We start from the raw sequence: 17,222 nt of genomic DNA, 5'->3' as shown, positions 1-17,222 counted from the left end.
GACACTCTTTGGGACCTTCAAAAGATGAATTTGAAAATTGCTCGTTCCCTGAATTTACAACCTGTTTACCAGGGGCTGAGTCTCGGGAAGATGGATTAGTCGACTCAGCCGAAGCCACTAGTCACTTTTTATTATTGGCATAGGTGGAATTTGCACCAGAAGTTGAGCAGGAGGGGGTGCTATTCGAATTGGGACAATTCTTGGCGATATGTGAGAAAGCCCCACATTTAAAACAGCCTTGTGATGACCCGGCTCCATTCCTTGTCCCACTTGACTTGATCAGTGGACACTTGTTGCGCAGATGGTCAGGCGACCCGCAAGCATAACATTTACGGGGATTGACTGGTCGGCGAGGTGGAGGCCGAGTATTACTAAAGGAAGGCGGGGGTTCTTTCGCGACACGCAAAGAATCGGCGTATCTAACTCCTTCCGCTGAGACGGCCAATGCTTCAAGTTCAGAGAAAGTTTGCGGGCACGCCGCAAAACACAAATATGACCTGTAGGGTGGTGAAATCCGTTCCACAATAGCTTGTACAATCTGATCCTCAGGGAAATGAAGAGCAAACACCCTAGTATAAAACTTAATGTCCTGTATGAAATCAGCCAAGTTTTCATCCAAGCGTTGTACACGGTAATAGTACTTCTGAATAAGGGAGGACCTGGCCCTAGCCGGGATGAAGTTAGCTAGCAAATGGGCATGGAAATCCTCAATAGATGATTGCTCGGCAATGGCTCTTACGATTTTATCTGAGAGAATACCAATAGCATACGGATAGATAATTTGCAAAATTTGACATGGAGAAAGAGAAAACACAAGGGCATGATCCTGAAATTCAACTAGAAATCTTAAAAATGAAATTACATCACTGGTGGTATTAACGGAAAACCTAGAGATGCCTCTGAGCAACATTGCCAATGGATGAGGCAAGCTGCTAAACCCGGGTGACATAGTAGGTAAAGGTTTCAATGGCAAGGAAGTTAATTCAGAACGGATGTTACTCAATGATGCACGACGTTCAGATTCGTTGTCCAATGGGGCAGGGATAGTTTGAGCAGCAACGGTTATCCTATTAACTTCTCCCTTGGGAGGCGCTTCCTCACTACCTGCATTCACTGTGGTGGGTAGATCGCTTTTGGGAGGAACCTCCCCTGTTAACAATTGAGTGACCTTGCTAGATAATTCAGACATATTTTCAAGCAGCGTACTAGCTTCCTTCTTCTGAACGTCATTCAACTTTAGAGACAACAGATCGTTAACCCTATTCGAAAAATGATATAGCCTAGCTTGCACACGCTTAATTTGATTAGGAGAAGGATCATTTTCATCAAAAAAGCTAACTACAGAAGCTAGCCCAGTAATATTCTGCGTGATCGTGGAAAGAGAGTCGTCAATTTCTTTCTCACCCAAATTGGGGATGGAAATGGGCAAATCTAGGGACTCTCTAAGCTTGTTTGTGTCTACTGCAACCGTGCCTCCAGATTGTACATTTCTAATAGTCAATTCATAGATCAACTCCTCCTTGCGCAAATAGTTAAGATGGAGAAAATCGCGAGGGCCGGGCATGGTGACAGAACAATTTTGAAAAACTCAAAAAATTCCAGCAACTGGGAAAATAGTTAGAGTTCGGAACAAACAATGTTTAGCCGTCAAAAGGGGCTAAATTGAGACCCATTCAACCACGCTCTGCTACCACTTGTTACGGAGTTTTTCCGTGGTAGGTAGAGGTGAAAGAAAGTGCGGGTGTGAATAGGTCTCCAGCTACGAAAGCAAAATTAATTTAAAATTTAACAAGGTTATATTTTCTTTTCAAAAACAAGAAATAACAAGCATGGCAGGTACAAAGTATTAAGTCAAAAAGGGTAGTTACAATATTTACAGGAATTGGGCTTCGCGCCCTGATTTTACACAGCTTGGGCAATCAGCTCAGTTTTACCCCAAACACGAGTTTTAACAGAGGGGCAGAAAACCCCATTCATACCTAGGAGCCCTTGCTCCAAATTACACAGAAAAGCCTCCACGAGGCATACAACACTTAATTTTCAAAAGAGCCACTCGCTCTCAAAGTTTAAGCCTCTCCCAGGCCACACCAAACTCCACCTTCAAGTTGTCCTCACTGGACATAGACACAGGGGTACAATACCCAACCTACTGAGGTCTATTAAATGAAAAGGGGCAATTACATGACCTCTAAAATAACAATTTGAGAGGAGGCAATCTGCACTCCTAATACACTTGTTTTTAAAAAAACCTAATCTGGCTCTAGGCCACTAATGCAAGGGCTAATCCCATACTACCGAGGTGACTTTAGAAAAGAGCAATTTGTTTTACATTAACGAAGAATAGGTTGAGAAAATAAGTTCACCTCAAGACAATGTGAGTGGGAGCTCGAGAGGGTTAGCACTCTCTATCCCAATATGCAGCTTAAAAGAGAATAGAAGAAAAGATCGTTACATTTTAGGAAAAGGTTACATGGAGGAACGCTTCGCACCCGCCCCGAGAGTTAAACTGCTGAGCTAGCAAAGAAAGAATTTATTAATCGGCCATTACCTTATTGATGACCGCTGCCGAGGAAAGAGGCGCTTCCCGCCTCCTGCTATGTACTTTATACACTGAAAGATGGAACAGAAGTGGCCCGGAGACCCTAAAATCAGCAGTTTATATCCTCTCGCGGAAAGTTCTAGGCGTTAGGGGAATGAAAACACCCTCCCACAAACTTTTTATTGGCTCGGGTACAGAAACATATCCAAGTTGGGGGAAGATACATCGGATTGGTCGGAAATTACTAAAAGAAATTCGGGATTGGATAAATCTAAAACAAGGGGAAAAAGAGGGGTAAACAGCCAACTTAAACAATAACTGAAAGAAATTTAGCAAAGAACAAACATTTGAAATAAAAATTTCTCCAACAAAATAGTTCTTTGACTTCGCACTAGGTTGCACTATTGTTGATCTTCAGTAGTGTCCTCTAGAAGAGAAAGTTCACACTTCTTACTTCAAGTGAAACAAAACCACATCAAAAATGACACAGTTCAAAAACTCAAAATTTTCCACGTGGTGACATCTTCTGAGAAAGTAGAGAATTAATAGCGTAGATAAAGTTCAGACTTCCTCCAGCAGAGGAGTTTCAACTGGCGCACATTTTAAATTAGCGGAGTGGAGGTGTACCGCCCGGTACAGACCTCCCCCCCCCCCCCAAAAAGTTCCTCCCGGGGTGACACATGAAATTGTTTGAAAACAAGGTCCCAGTTTTGATGTAGATATGGAGATTAATTGCCAAAAAAAAATTTATAAGATTTTCTTAATTTGGTTTGATTTAGTTTCAAAATTTTGTTGTTGCAGATGAAGTAAAGTTTTTAAGTTTGTAGAAGTAGAATTCCGAAGATAGACTTTTAATACTTAAAAGTGATGAAAAATTTTGCAATGTCCACCAAATATTGCTGTTGAATTCCCGAGTGTAGTCATTGCTTATCGTAACTGTCCATGTAGTTGAGGTTGATGAAGTTGGATGGCCAGACCGGCCGTTGCAGCTTGCGTCCAAAGGAGGCCGCTCGGACCCCTCAAGTACCCTGAGATACCGCTCGCCCGCACAATGAGGGGAGCAGTGGTGTTGAAACACGCCGCGCCCGCGGTGAAGGAATACAGGCTGCGGGCAAGTAGCAGGACGTGCGCCGCACATCAGCCTAGGCCGGGAGGAGAGCTCCGGCTCGCCGTGCACATGTCGTCCTCGCTGGGGCCGAGGGGGCCCGTCCTCGAACCCAGCCGCGGCACAGCGCCGCGCGGCTGCGGGGGCACTGAAACATTTAAGCTAGGCGGCAGAATTGTGTTGGACCATCATGTTTCTTTTGAGGGCACAGGAATGTAGAGAGATTGAGGGGCCAGCGGCGTGCAGATATCCATGGCATTTCATCTAAGCCAGCCACTGTGTGTAGTGGAGCAGGATACGGGAGCGTGGTAATGGCCGTGGCAAGGACAGGATGGCAGTTTAACAAATCGGGGGAGGTTTTACAGAAATGCTTACATATAAAATAAAATAGAAGGAGCAGAATGCCGTAAGAGTGGAACTCAAAAAAAAATATATATAACCTTCATATTCCTATCAAATTATATGAAGCAAGTTGACACAAAATTTACACCGGTTTCACTTGGGACAGGTGAACCCTAAATATCCTCTCGGTGGCTGGATTGCTTACTAACAATGTAACCGGCGTAAGAAAATCGAGAATGATGCATGGCCCATGAAATCTGGGGGCAAGCTTGCCCGCGGGAACAAAATTCTTGACCATCACCTGGTCACCTACCTTCAAAGTGGTGGGTCTCCGTCCACGATCATACTTTTCTCTAACCTTTTCATGAGATACCTTAAGATTGGCTTTAGCCTTCTTCCAAAGATCTTTAATATTATCCGGATCTATTGTCTCGGGTAGAATGTCACTCAGAGACCAAAGGTTAGAGAGCGGCGTGTTGGGGACAAACTTGAACATCAAGGAAGCTGGAGTGAACTTATGAGATTCATGAACCGCCGAATTCAAAGCAAAAGCTAACCAATGCAGGGACGTGTCCCACCTGGAATGATCTTCATGATGATAGGCAATAAGTGCGGACCTGAGATTACGATTAACCCGTTCAGCCAGAGATGGTTGAGGGTAATAAGCAGAAGTAGTTACATGAGAGATGGATAAGTCAAAACAGAATTTACGAAATAAGTTAGATGTAAAAGCCTTAGCATTATCAGATACAATATATTGGCACGGACCAAAAGAAGCAAAAATAGAATTTAAGCAAGTAATGGTAGACTGAGCGGTAGCCAGCTTAGTCGGAAATAACCAAGAAAATCTGGTAAAACCATCTACACACACAAGGATGAACTTGTTGGCATTACCCTTTGACTGGGGGAATGGTCCTACATAATCAATATACAGGCGTTCCATGGGGCGCGACGCTTGCTGAGAAGTCAAGAGGCCTACCTTGGTGGACATGGTCGGTTTACTAAGCAAACAGGATTTACAAGCCTTTACTAGTTCACGGATTTCACCGTCCATACCTTTCCAGATGAACATTTCACGAATCTTTTCACGAGTTTTAAAGATTCCAAGATGCCCTCCTAATGGGGTCTCATGATAATACTTGAAGATCATAGGTACAAGAACAGCTGGAACGACACCTTTCATTATCTTATCATGCCTCGAAGGGCAACATAGAACACCATTCCTCAGAACATAAGGGACAACATGTTCCCCAGAAGAAAGGGTTTCCATTATCGGAGCCAGCGTCGGATCTTCACGTTGGTATTTCGCGATATCCCTAAAGAGCATGGGAGCATCTGTTAGGATGGCATTAACCTTAGATAGTATGGACTCGGAAGGTGATGAATTGTCGACCGGTTCGTGGGTCTCGACGTCGTTAGAAAACATACGGCTGAGTCCATCAGCAACAACATTTTCGGTACCTCTGATATGTCTAACATCAAACTGGAAGGCAGAAATACGGATGGCCCAGCGGGCTATACGACCAGTACGACGCGGCCTACCTAAGACCCAGCTTAAGGCTTGATTATCTGTCTCCAGGTCGAATTTGACATGTTCCAGATAGAGACGGAACTTCTCTAAGGCGAATAAGACTGCCAAACCTTCGAGCTCATAGATGGAATACTTGGCTTCTTGAGCCGACAATGTCCTAGACGCATAGGCGATGGGGCGCCTCCCTAGTTCAGTCTCTTGAAGAAGGACTGCAGCTACCGCTGACGACGATGCGTCGGTTTGGACAATGAATTTCTTCGAGAAATCAGGCATAGCAAGTACAGGGGCATTACAAAGAGCTAATTTAAGGTCTTCAAAAGCGGCTTGTTGAGAAGGTCCCCACTCGAATTTGATGCCTTTCCTACGAAGAAGGTTTAAGGGCGCCGCTCTATTAGCGAAGTTAGGAATAAACTTCCTGAAGAAATTCACCATACCAATGAACCTGGCGATACCTTTAATGTCTTTGGGAGGTTTAAAATCACGGATGGCCTGTGTTCTAGAATGATCGACTGCTACACCATCCGGTGACACAATATGCCCTAGGAAAGACATAGAGGGCTTAGCAAAGGCAACCTTGGACAACTTAACAGTTAACCCAGCCTTACGAAGGCGATCGAGAACTTCTCGCAGATGATCTAGATGTTCTTCAAAAGTCTCTGAAAATACGACGACATCGTCCAAGTAGTGATATAAGTACTCAAATTTGATGTCGGAGAAGACCCTATCTAGTAGCCTAGTGAGTACAGCTGCTCCCGTGGGGAGCCCGAAAGGCACGCGGTTGTATTCGTATAAATTCCAGTCCGTGGCAAACGCTGTAAGATGTTTAGACTCTTCGGCAAGGGGAATTTGATTATAGGCCTGATTCAAGTCCAAGGTAGTAAAGAACTTGGCCTTACGAAACCATGAAAAACAAGAATGAAGGTCGGGAAGGGGCACAGATTGTAACACCACCTTCCGATTGAGAGCCCTGTAATCAATGACAGGCCTGAATCCCCCTTGGGGTTTCGGGACTAAAAAAATAGGCGAAGAATACGCTGACTTAGAGGGCCTAATAATACCGTCCTTCAACATCTGATCGATGATTTCTTTTAGAGCCTTCATTTTAGGTGGAGATAGCCTATAAGGTGGAAAACGGACAGGAATCGAATCCGTGACCTCAATTTTGTATTCGATCAGGTCAGTAACACCAAGAGTATCAGAGAACACCTCGGGAAACGACTGACACAATTTGCGAATACTATCAGCTTGCTCCTCAGGTAGATGCCTAAGGTCTAACAACATCTCATCCTGGGTAGGCGAAATAGAAGAACATGATGCAGAATTACACTTTAATAGAGGGATATTACAATTAGAGGCAAATTTGAAAGTGCAAGACCTACTCTGAAGATCGAGCACAAGACCAGTGTGAGAAATAAAGTCCGCTCCCAATATAATGGGGCAAGACAAGTGCTTGGCCACAAACAATTTAACTTTCCATGTGAATTTAAAAATACGAATTTTGACATATAAGGAACCGAGAATTTCTAATGGAGAGGAATTAGCCGAAACGTATTGGATCGCCGACAAACAATAGTTAGGAAGTTTACAAACAGATTTCAATTTTGAATACCAATCAGCCGAAATAATAGAACAAACACTACCTGAATCTAAGAGAGCTGTTATAGGCTCGTTATTTAACTCAATTTTGAGAAAGGGGACCGGTACGGGGGTATACGCCGCAATCCTAAGACACTCTTTGGGACCTTCAAAAGATGAATTTGAAAATTGCTCGTTCCCTGAATTTACAACCTGTTTACCAGGGGCTGAGTCTCGGGAAGATGGATTAGTCGACTCAGCCGAAGCCACTAGTCACTTTTTATTATTGGCATAGGTGGAATTTGCACCAGAAGTTGAGCAGGAGGGGGTGCTATTCGAATTGGGACAATTCTTGGCGATATGTGAGAAAGCCCCACATTTAAAACAGCCTTGTGATGACCCGGCTCCATTCCTTGTCCCACTTGACTTGATCAGTGGACACTTGTTGCGCAGATGGTCAGGCGACCCGCAAGCATAACATTTACGGGGATTGACTGGTCGGCGAGGTGGAGGCCGAGTATTACTAAAGGAAGGCGGGGGTTCTTTCGCGACACGCAAAGAATCGGCGTATCTAACTCCTTCCGCTGAGACGGCCAATGCTTCAAGTTCAGAGAAAGTTTGCGGGCACGCCGCAAAACACAAATATGACCTGTAGGGTGGTGAAATCCGTTCCACAATAGCTTGTACAATCTGATCCTCAGGGAAATGAAGAGCAAACACCCTAGTATAAAACTTAATGTCCTGTATGAAATCAGCCAAGTTTTCATCCAAGCGTTGTACACGGTAATAGTACTTCTGAATAAGGGAGGACCTGGCCCTAGCCGGGATGAAGTTAGCTAGCAAATGGGCATGGAAATCCTCAATAGATGATTGCTCGGCAATGGCTCTTACGATTTTATCTGAGAGAATACCAATAGCATACGGATAGATAATTTGCAAAATTTGACATGGAGAAAGAGAAAACACAAGGGCATGATCCTGAAATTCAACTAGAAATCTTAAAAATGAAATTACATCACTGGTGGTATTAACGGAAAACCTAGAGATGCCTCTGAGCAACATTGCCAATGGATGAGGCAAGCTGCTAAACCCGGGTGACATAGTAGGTAAAGGTTTCAATGGCAAGGAAGTTAATTCAGAACGGATGTTACTCAATGATGCACGACGTTCAGATTCGTTGTCCAATGGGGCAGGGATAGTTTGAGCAGCAACGGTTATCCTATTAACTTCTCCCTTGGGAGGCGCTTCCTCACTACCTGCATTCACTGTGGTGGGTAGATCGCTTTTGGGAGGAACCTCCCCTGTTAACAATTGAGTGACCTTGCTAGATAATTCAGACATATTTTCAAGCAGCGTACTAGCTTCCTTCTTCTGAACGTCATTCAACTTTAGAGACAACAGATCGTTAACCCTATTCGAAAAATGATATAGCCTAGCTTGCACACGCTTAATTTGATTAGGAGAAGGATCATTTTCATCAAAAAAGCTAACTACAGAAGCTAGCCCAGTAATATTCTCCGTGATCGTGGAAAGAGAGTCGTCAATTTCTTTCTCACCCAAATTGGGGATGGAAATGGGCAAATCTAGGGACTCTCTAAGCTTGTTTGTGTCTACTGCAACCGTGCCTCCAGATTGTACATTTCTAATAGTCAATTCATAGATCAACTCCTCCTTGCGCAAATAGTTAAGATGGAGAAAATCGCGAGGGCCGGGCATGGTGACAGAACAATTTTGAAAAACTCAAAAAATTCCAGCAACTGGGAAAATAGTTAGAGTTCGGAACAAACAATGTTTAGCCGTCAAAAGGGGCTAAATTGAGACCCATTCAACCACGCTCTGCTACCACTTGTTACGGAGTTTTTCCGTGGTAGGTAGAGGTGAAAGAAAGTGCGGGTGTGAATAGGTCTCCAGCTACGAAAGCAAAATTAATTTAAAATTTAACAAGGTTATATTTTCTTTTCAAAAACAAGAAATAACAAGCATGGCAGGTACAAAGTATTAAGTCAAAAAGGGTAGTTACAATATTTACAGGAATTGGGCTTCGCGCCCTGATTTTACACAGCTTGGGCAATCAGCTCAGTTTTACCCCAAACACGAGTTTTAACAGAGGGGCAGAAAACCCCATTCATACCTAGGAGCCCTTGCTCCAAATTACACAGAAAAGCCTCCACGAGGCATACAACACTTAATTTTCAAAAGAGCCACTCGCTCTCAAAGTTTAAGCCTCTCCCAGGCCACACCAAACTCCACCTTCAAGTTGTCCTCACTGGACATAGACACAGGGGTACAATACCCAACCTACTGAGGTCTATTAAATGAAAAGGGGCAATTACATGACCTCTAAAATAACAATTTGAGAGGAGGCAATCTGCACTCCTAATACACTTGTTTTTAAAAAAACCTAATCTGGCTCTAGGCCACTAATGCAAGGGCTAATCCCATACTACCGAGGTGACTTTAGAAAAGAGCAATTTGTTTTACATTAACGAAGAATAGGTTGAGAAAATAAGTTCACCTCAAGACAATGTGAGTGGGAGCTCGAGAGGGTTAGCACTCTCTATCCCAATATGCAGCTTAAAAGAGAATAGAAGAAAAGATCGTTACATTTTAGGAAAAGGTTACATGGAGGAACGCTTCGCACCCGCCCCGAGAGTTAAACTGCTGAGCTAGCAAAGAAAGAATTTATTAATCGGCCATTACCTTATTGATGACCGCTGCCGAGGAAAGAGGCGCTTCCCGCCTCCTGCTATGTACTTTATACACTGAAAGATGGAACAGAAGTGGCCCGGAGACCCTAAAATCAGCAGTTTATATCCTCTCGCGGAAAGTTCTAGGCGTTAGGGGAATGAAAACACCCTCCCACAAACTTTTTATTGGCTCGGGTACAGAAACATATCCAAGTTGGGGGAAGATACATCGGATTGGTCGGAAATTACTAAAAGAAATTCGGGATTGGATAAATCTAAAACAAGGGGAAAAAGAGGGGTAAACAGCCAACTTAAACAATAACTGAAAGAAATTTAGCAAAGAACAAACATTTGAAATAAAAATTTCTCCAACAAAATAGTTCTTTGACTTCGCACTAGGTTGCACTATTGTTGATCTTCAGTAGTGTCCTCTAGAAGAGAAAGTTCACACTTCTTACTTCAAGTGAAACAAAACCACATCAAAAATGACACAGTTCAAAAACTCAAAATTTTCCACGTGGTGACATCTTCTGAGAAAGTAGAGAATTAATAGCGTAGATAAAGTTCAGACTTCCTCCAGCAGAGGAGTTTCAACTGGCGCACATTTTAAATTAGCGAAGTGGAGGTGTACCGCCCGGTACAATTATTATTATTATTATTATTATTATTATTATTATTATTATTATTATTATTATTATTATTATTATTATTATTATTATTTAGCTCATGAATCAGTGACCAGTCCCAGAAATTTCAACCTATCTTAGGTGCCTATCGACACAATTTAATCTTTTTCGTTCATAAATACCTTCGTACCTTATCAGATTTGTTTTATATTTATTCACTTCTGTTACCATTACTTATTTAATGTTACAGTTTCTCTCTGTTATTCCATAAATAGTCATACACTCCACAAGAGGTGCTAACATATTACTTGTGACAATACTGTATTATGTTACTAATACCGCATGAACGTTGAATCTTGAGGCTAAAAGTGACCGTCGAGGTTGGTGTCTGCTATCCTTTTGTATATATATCGATGACATATCAAACATAGATAGACCTCATCAGTCCAAACACAGCGGTGAAAGTTTTATGGGGATATATCTATCCGTTCAATAGATATGCGCCCAACAAAATGATCATAGTATGTCCGATGCTAACATTACGTCATCCGCACTGCCATCATGTAACACGCCTCACTTGTCCAGTTCAGCCGCGGCGAAGATGCAACAATACAGAGCAAACATTACGTTTCATTCAGTTGATTCCGTGACTTTCAAATATATTTGTTACATTCGATTCACGCGTTTCAGTTCAATACACTCGGTACGCAGACGTTGTCACGCCCAAAACCTGTGGCCGCGTCCTATACACAGCCTACGTAATCTTTATTAGGCCTGGTTTTATCTCTGCTCCTCAATTGTATATGTCAAGACTGAATTTTCTTGAGGACATTGATCAGTTGGAATGTATTGGGATGTGGATCTTAAAATTCGTCTGCTACGTCCCTCTTTTGTTTCCTTCCATCCCCTCTTCTTCTCTTTTGTTGACCTTTCTCCTATACTTACAGATAGGGAAACATCACTACTTTCTAATATGATATTTATTGCGATTGCATCAAGGAAACTTCGCGTTAGATCGATTATAGTATAAATTTGAACTCGCTCTGTTTCCGAATCATCCGAAAATACAAAGAAATATCGTTACTAATATGATTATTATTTTCCATATAACTGTAATTCATGGCCCACAAAACTTATGGGAATCAAATCGAGTAACGTTAAATTCAAGACCCCAAATTAACAGGAACCAACATTGAGATCTAAAAATTCGACTTCGGATCGTCTCGAGAATTCCGTCGAGTAATCTATAGCAATCAGACTTGCAATGTTGTCTTATGTTCAATAGCCACAGAGCCCTTAGTTTAAAACAGAATCCGCAATAACAAAGCTTTTATATTCCACAATACTGACTGATACTCGAACTGTGTTCGCCTTGATGAGAAGTCAGAGACTACGCCACTTAGTTATCCCATCTCAACTTGAACCTATATTCCTAAAAACATACAGATTCCCCGTCGGACAAATACTTCAATTATTATGGAGGATATCTCTTCGAAGGAAGAAGAGGAGCGGAGGATACTTAACGGTCTATCACTGATCGACAGACGGAGGAACCGTCTGAAGAGTCGCCGTCATCTTCGTAGAACGGCAGTTAGGAAAGATACCATGAGAGAAGAGCATGATGAGGTCCGTGTTGTCAGTTGTGAGAATGCATATTGGGTAAGCGTCATCTTGTCTGACGTGACATGCATCTTAGCTTACTGGCAGAGCCTTGTCAGAGTGTATCGTGAGCCTGGTACGAGATATGATCTACGCTATGTGAACAGGCGTTAAGGATCGGGACGCTTTTGCGTGTCGTGCTGGGGCTGGATCTTTTGAGGTGACGCTGGCGTGTTGGAGCGTATCCTCGGCCGGTTAACCGCTCATAATATTATACTAATATTTTGGAGAACGTTTTACTTCCTTTCGCCTCTGAATATTATCCCAAAAGACTCATTTTCCAGCAGGATAACCAGCCGGCATACCAAGCCAAGTCGTACAAGCGTGGTTTCGGAGGAGACTCGAAATCATGGTTTTCAGATTAGCCTCCTGAAAGTCATAGAGAACGTTTGAACAAGGGTTAAAAACGAAGCTTGATTTCTGTACGGACAACCTGCTAAGGAATGCAGACCAGTTATGTTATGAAGTTCTCAGGGTCTCTGAAGATCTCATCCAGGACGAGAACTATTTCTACAATTTGGTCGATTCCATGCGGCGGGGAATCCAAAGAACTCGGGAACGCAGAGCATTTAAACAAAGTACAGTATTAGGTTCGTATGCCTGTTTTTTATGGTTCATATTTTTTCCTTTTGATTTAGTGGGAGGAAGATAAGTTCATCTTCCAAAGTTAATGTTCGTTCGTGTTACTTTCCTGTAGCAATAGGCCACGGTTTGTTGGGCATAAATACTTATCCTTTTCATTTCTACGCTAATGTAAGTGCGGCCATAATACAGCAACCATGTTGCCTGTAAAGATAAGTGTTAATGAAGAGGGTGGAGTATGAACTCGCGTCCTTCTGCGTGAAAGACCCGCTCTAGACGCCTGAGCTATGTAGACACATTGTACAAAGACGAGCAGAACATAATCCTCTCTTATTTGCCCAGCCCAACGTATTATTAACTCCAAGGCGTTGAGTAGGTCGTATTACACGTTATTTATGGAACTTTACAGTGTGTATACCAAAACTGCCCGTAATGTTGGCGTGGACTCACTACGCGACTTCACTTGACGTCTATAACGTCTCGTGCAACATGCGCCATAGGACTTCTACAACTACACAGATGGGTTGTTAACTTGTTTCTAACCTTCTGACCCCAACTTGGCAATTTGGATTCTAGCTGAGTCCGGCGGTATTTGAAGGTGCTCAAAAACGTCAGCCTCGTGTCAGTAGATTTACTGGCACGGAGAAGAACTCCTTGCAGGACTAAATTCCTGCACGTCGGTGTCTCCGAAAACCGTAAAAGTAGTTAATGGGACGTAAAGCAAATAACATTATATTATTATTATTATTATTATTATTATTATTATTACTTGTTTCTTGTACTTTCGCCCCATTTAAAGAATCCTAGGAGCTACGAAGATCCATGTGAGTTTGCCTTCGTGGCTTCAGTCGTGTGGCTACGAGCTTACTTGCAGGAGGTGTTGCTTCGATCTCCATCATCGACTGTCTTAAAGATGGATTTCTGTATTGTACCATGTCTGCAGCAAAATCCTGCTCCATGGCTAAATGGTTAGCGTGCTGGCCTTTGGCCACAGGGGTCCCGGGTTCGATTTTTGGCAGGGTCAGGAATTTTAACCGTAATTTGGTTAATTTCGCTGGCAGGGGGCTGAGTGCATGTGTCGTCTTCGTCATCATTTCATCCTCATCAGGACGCGCAAGTCGCCAACGGGTGTTAATTCAAAAGACCTGCCCTTGGCGAGCCGAACTTGTCCTCGGACACTCCCGACACTAAAAGTCATACGCCATTTCCATTTCATTTCCGCAGTAAAAATAGTGCTGGAACTGTATCTTATTTTTAAGGCCACGGTTCTGCCTTCCAAGTCAGGCTTGTGCGACATTAAGAAGATAACAAGACATACAACGATATCTCCTTTCTGAGTTAGTTCACCGAGAATTATTATTGGGGTAATATCACTTGTATCGACGGAGAGATTTGTTTTAAATGAAAGTTTGGTTTCATATGTCGACTGAAATTATAAAAAACGTTAAATATCCCTTTGAAAATGTAGACTATGAAATAACGCAATATATATGAACTCATTATATATTTCTTCGTTTCAGCTGTATCACCAATATATGACATCTTTAATCTCACATTTCTAAATGGTTCATCCGTGCAGATGTGGCGTTCTTCCGGAAAATCTAGTCAATTATTAACATGAAGAATTTGTGTCATGTTGTCTGAGCAGATGTTGAAGCAAAAATGAAAGAGTGGGTAGCCTGATTGCGAATATCCTGAGGAAAAGATTTCCCCGGACTTTTGTAAGTTGATTCTAGGAAAATGTTGAGAAAGCACTTAATTTAAGTTCTCGGAACACTTGTCTGTTGTAGGCTCTAATAATTACACACTTCACTCCATAGTTTCACGGGATATCAGACGCCCGTGCACACATTATACGTTACACGCCCAGTACACAAGAATAATGTCTGAACTTTCAAAACTAAATCATCATCAGTAGTTTCACTTATTGCTGAGAATCATAGCCTCATTTCCTTGCTCTCTTAATATCGCATCCCTGACGAGAACTGTTTTCAACTCTTGGTAGTATAAGTTGGAGAGGTAGACTGATGATCTCCTTTGCTTGGTGTTCTTCTTCGAGACCTCCTGGCGTCCACTTTGCCGTGTAAAACAGTGTTTTATAAATTCTCCCCTTTCTTCTTGAAAGAACCGAAGATAGCTTTTCATCACACGGGAGGTTAGCTATTTCGTGATGTACAGTTACTCTATTTTGTAGTAATGTGTTCTCTGCCCATGCTATTTCTAGCATCCCCTGCCAGTACCACATCTCGAATGCATCGAATTGCCTCTAATCTTTTCCCATAACGGTCCAGATCTCACATCCTTACAAAAAGTCGGAGAACACCAGAGTTCCAACCAGATGCATCTTTGTAGTTCTGGATGTTTCATAGTTCTCTCGGATCTTAGTGAGGTATTCATGGCCATCCGACCTAGGACAAGAATAACGACTGAACTTTCAGAACTGAATCATCATCAGTAGTTTCACTTATTGCTGAGAATCATAGCCTCGTTTCCTTGCTCTCTTAATATCGCATCCCTGACGAGAACGGTTTTCAACTCTTGGTAGTATAAGTTGGAGAGGTAGACTGATGATCTTCTTAGCTTGCTGTTCTTCCTCGAGATCTCCTGGCGTCCACTTTGCCGTGCAAAACAGTGTTTTATCCCTTTAATCCCATTTTCGCAATTTCCCGTGCCTGTGATGACCGAACCCGGGCACACAAAATTACTGACTACCTTCAAGTATATTTTTTTAAACTTCGTGACGGCCTCGTTGGACCACGTTTATTTAGGTTTCCAACCACGTGTCCTTGCCCACGTGTCGTTCGTTCTCTTAATGTGAGCGTTTCTTCCGTCCTCTGAGCAGGGAAGCCGTTTCGCTGGTTTGACCTCATCTTCAGGTACCCTCCTATCCTGTAATTTTGTTTAAAGATGCGTATGTCTAGGATATCCTGTTTCGTTAACCCTCTCAGCCTCAGGTCATCAGCCACTGCTTGGTGCCATCTGGTTTACCTTTCAGATTCCAAATTTGTGTTAGGATTAGTTTCTTCAGTCTGCTGTCAGACATATGAAACACATGACCGAAGAAAGTCAGCCTCCTTTTCCTGATGACTTCCGTTACTTTTCCCACCTTGTTATACACTTCTTCATTTTTCTGATCTTCTATGTTCCTTCCTTTTTAAATGGGTCCTAAGACCTTTCTCCCTATCCTTCGTTCTAGTTTCTCCAGTTCTCGTTTAAATGATTTGTTTCTCAAGCTCAGTGTTTCTGAGGCATATAATACTTATCGTCTTACAACTCTCTGGTAGTGTCGGATCTTGTACGAGGCGTGCTTTTTAAGTAAGGGCCGTTTAAAAATAACTACACAACGAAAGACGATTTTCAAACACCATGTTTATTTAATTAATGAACGTAGGTTTTCGTGGCTCATTGTATTAACATAAAGAAATAAATGAACTGGATTAAAGCCACTCTATATATCTATATATCTATATTTATTTATTTATTTATTTATTTATTTATTTATTTATTTATTTATTTATTTATTTATTGAATTATTTATTTAATAATAAAGCCAAGCTTTCAGCCAAATTGCATTGGCCTTCATGAGGGCATGTGAAGTTCTGCCTCCGACAATGAGCAAAGCGAAGGAACGTGGAAGCCATGCCCATACTATCCACGGCCTACCCCACTAACTGGACTCAAAGATCGTGGCGCTGTGCTGTGGTGGTTGGGAGGGAAGTTACTGATGCACCGCCCTCTGTCGACAGTTTGAGTGCGTCCCGCTGTGCCATGGTGGTGTTATGCATGTATTTCTGCAGTACAGGTCTCCATGTATTTGATAACTTGAAGCCGTCTTCCCTGCTGATGTTATTTGGGCGCAGCTCTATCTCTATGGCTTCCCTCACAAGACAAGCATAGAAGTCTTTTACAGGCGCGATGACCTTCGCCTGGTCAAAGAGGATTTCATGGTCTGTACTGTAGAAATGTTCTGCTATGGCAGACTGGCTTATAGCGTTCTCCGTGGAGGATGAAAGAGCGACATTCTTTACCGACCACATTTATTTGCAAATTCTACATACTTTACTCTGTTTTCCAAGATAGCCGCCAAGTTATTTGAAACACTTATCATACCTTACAACTAAGTTTTGAATACAATCTTTATAGAAACTTGCCGCCTGCTCCGATAACCATGATCTTGCGCTGGGACAGAGTCTGTTTGGCCTTCACCTTTACAGGCGAATGTGTGTGTCTCCATTCCATGCTCTGTTGCTTCGATTCGGGCGTGATAAGCGAAACCCATGTAATGGTCTGCCGTTACGATCTGACATAATATGTCGTCACCTTCTTCGACATAACGAATCAAAAACGCCATCGAACACTCAAATCTTTTGTTTATGTGGCCCTTCGTTAGAAGTTTAGCGACCCAAAGGGAGCACAGTTTCCTAAAGTTTAGGTTTTCAGAAACAACGGGGCGGGTGAGTCGATAATCTCGAAAATTTGAGCAAGCACAGAACAGAACCGTACAGGTTAGCAACAGAGCTGCAACTGAGGATCATTGTTCCCGAGGCATGCCAGCACACGACGCACGCGCTCCGTT

This window comes from Anabrus simplex, chromosome 8 (genome assembly GCF_040414725.1).
Source record: "Anabrus simplex isolate iqAnaSimp1 chromosome 8, ASM4041472v1, whole genome shotgun sequence".
NCBI classification, from domain to species: domain Eukaryota; kingdom Metazoa; phylum Arthropoda; class Insecta; order Orthoptera; family Tettigoniidae; genus Anabrus; species Anabrus simplex.
The sequence above is the reverse complement of the archived record's forward strand: the minus strand, read 5'-3'. Positions refer to the sequence as shown.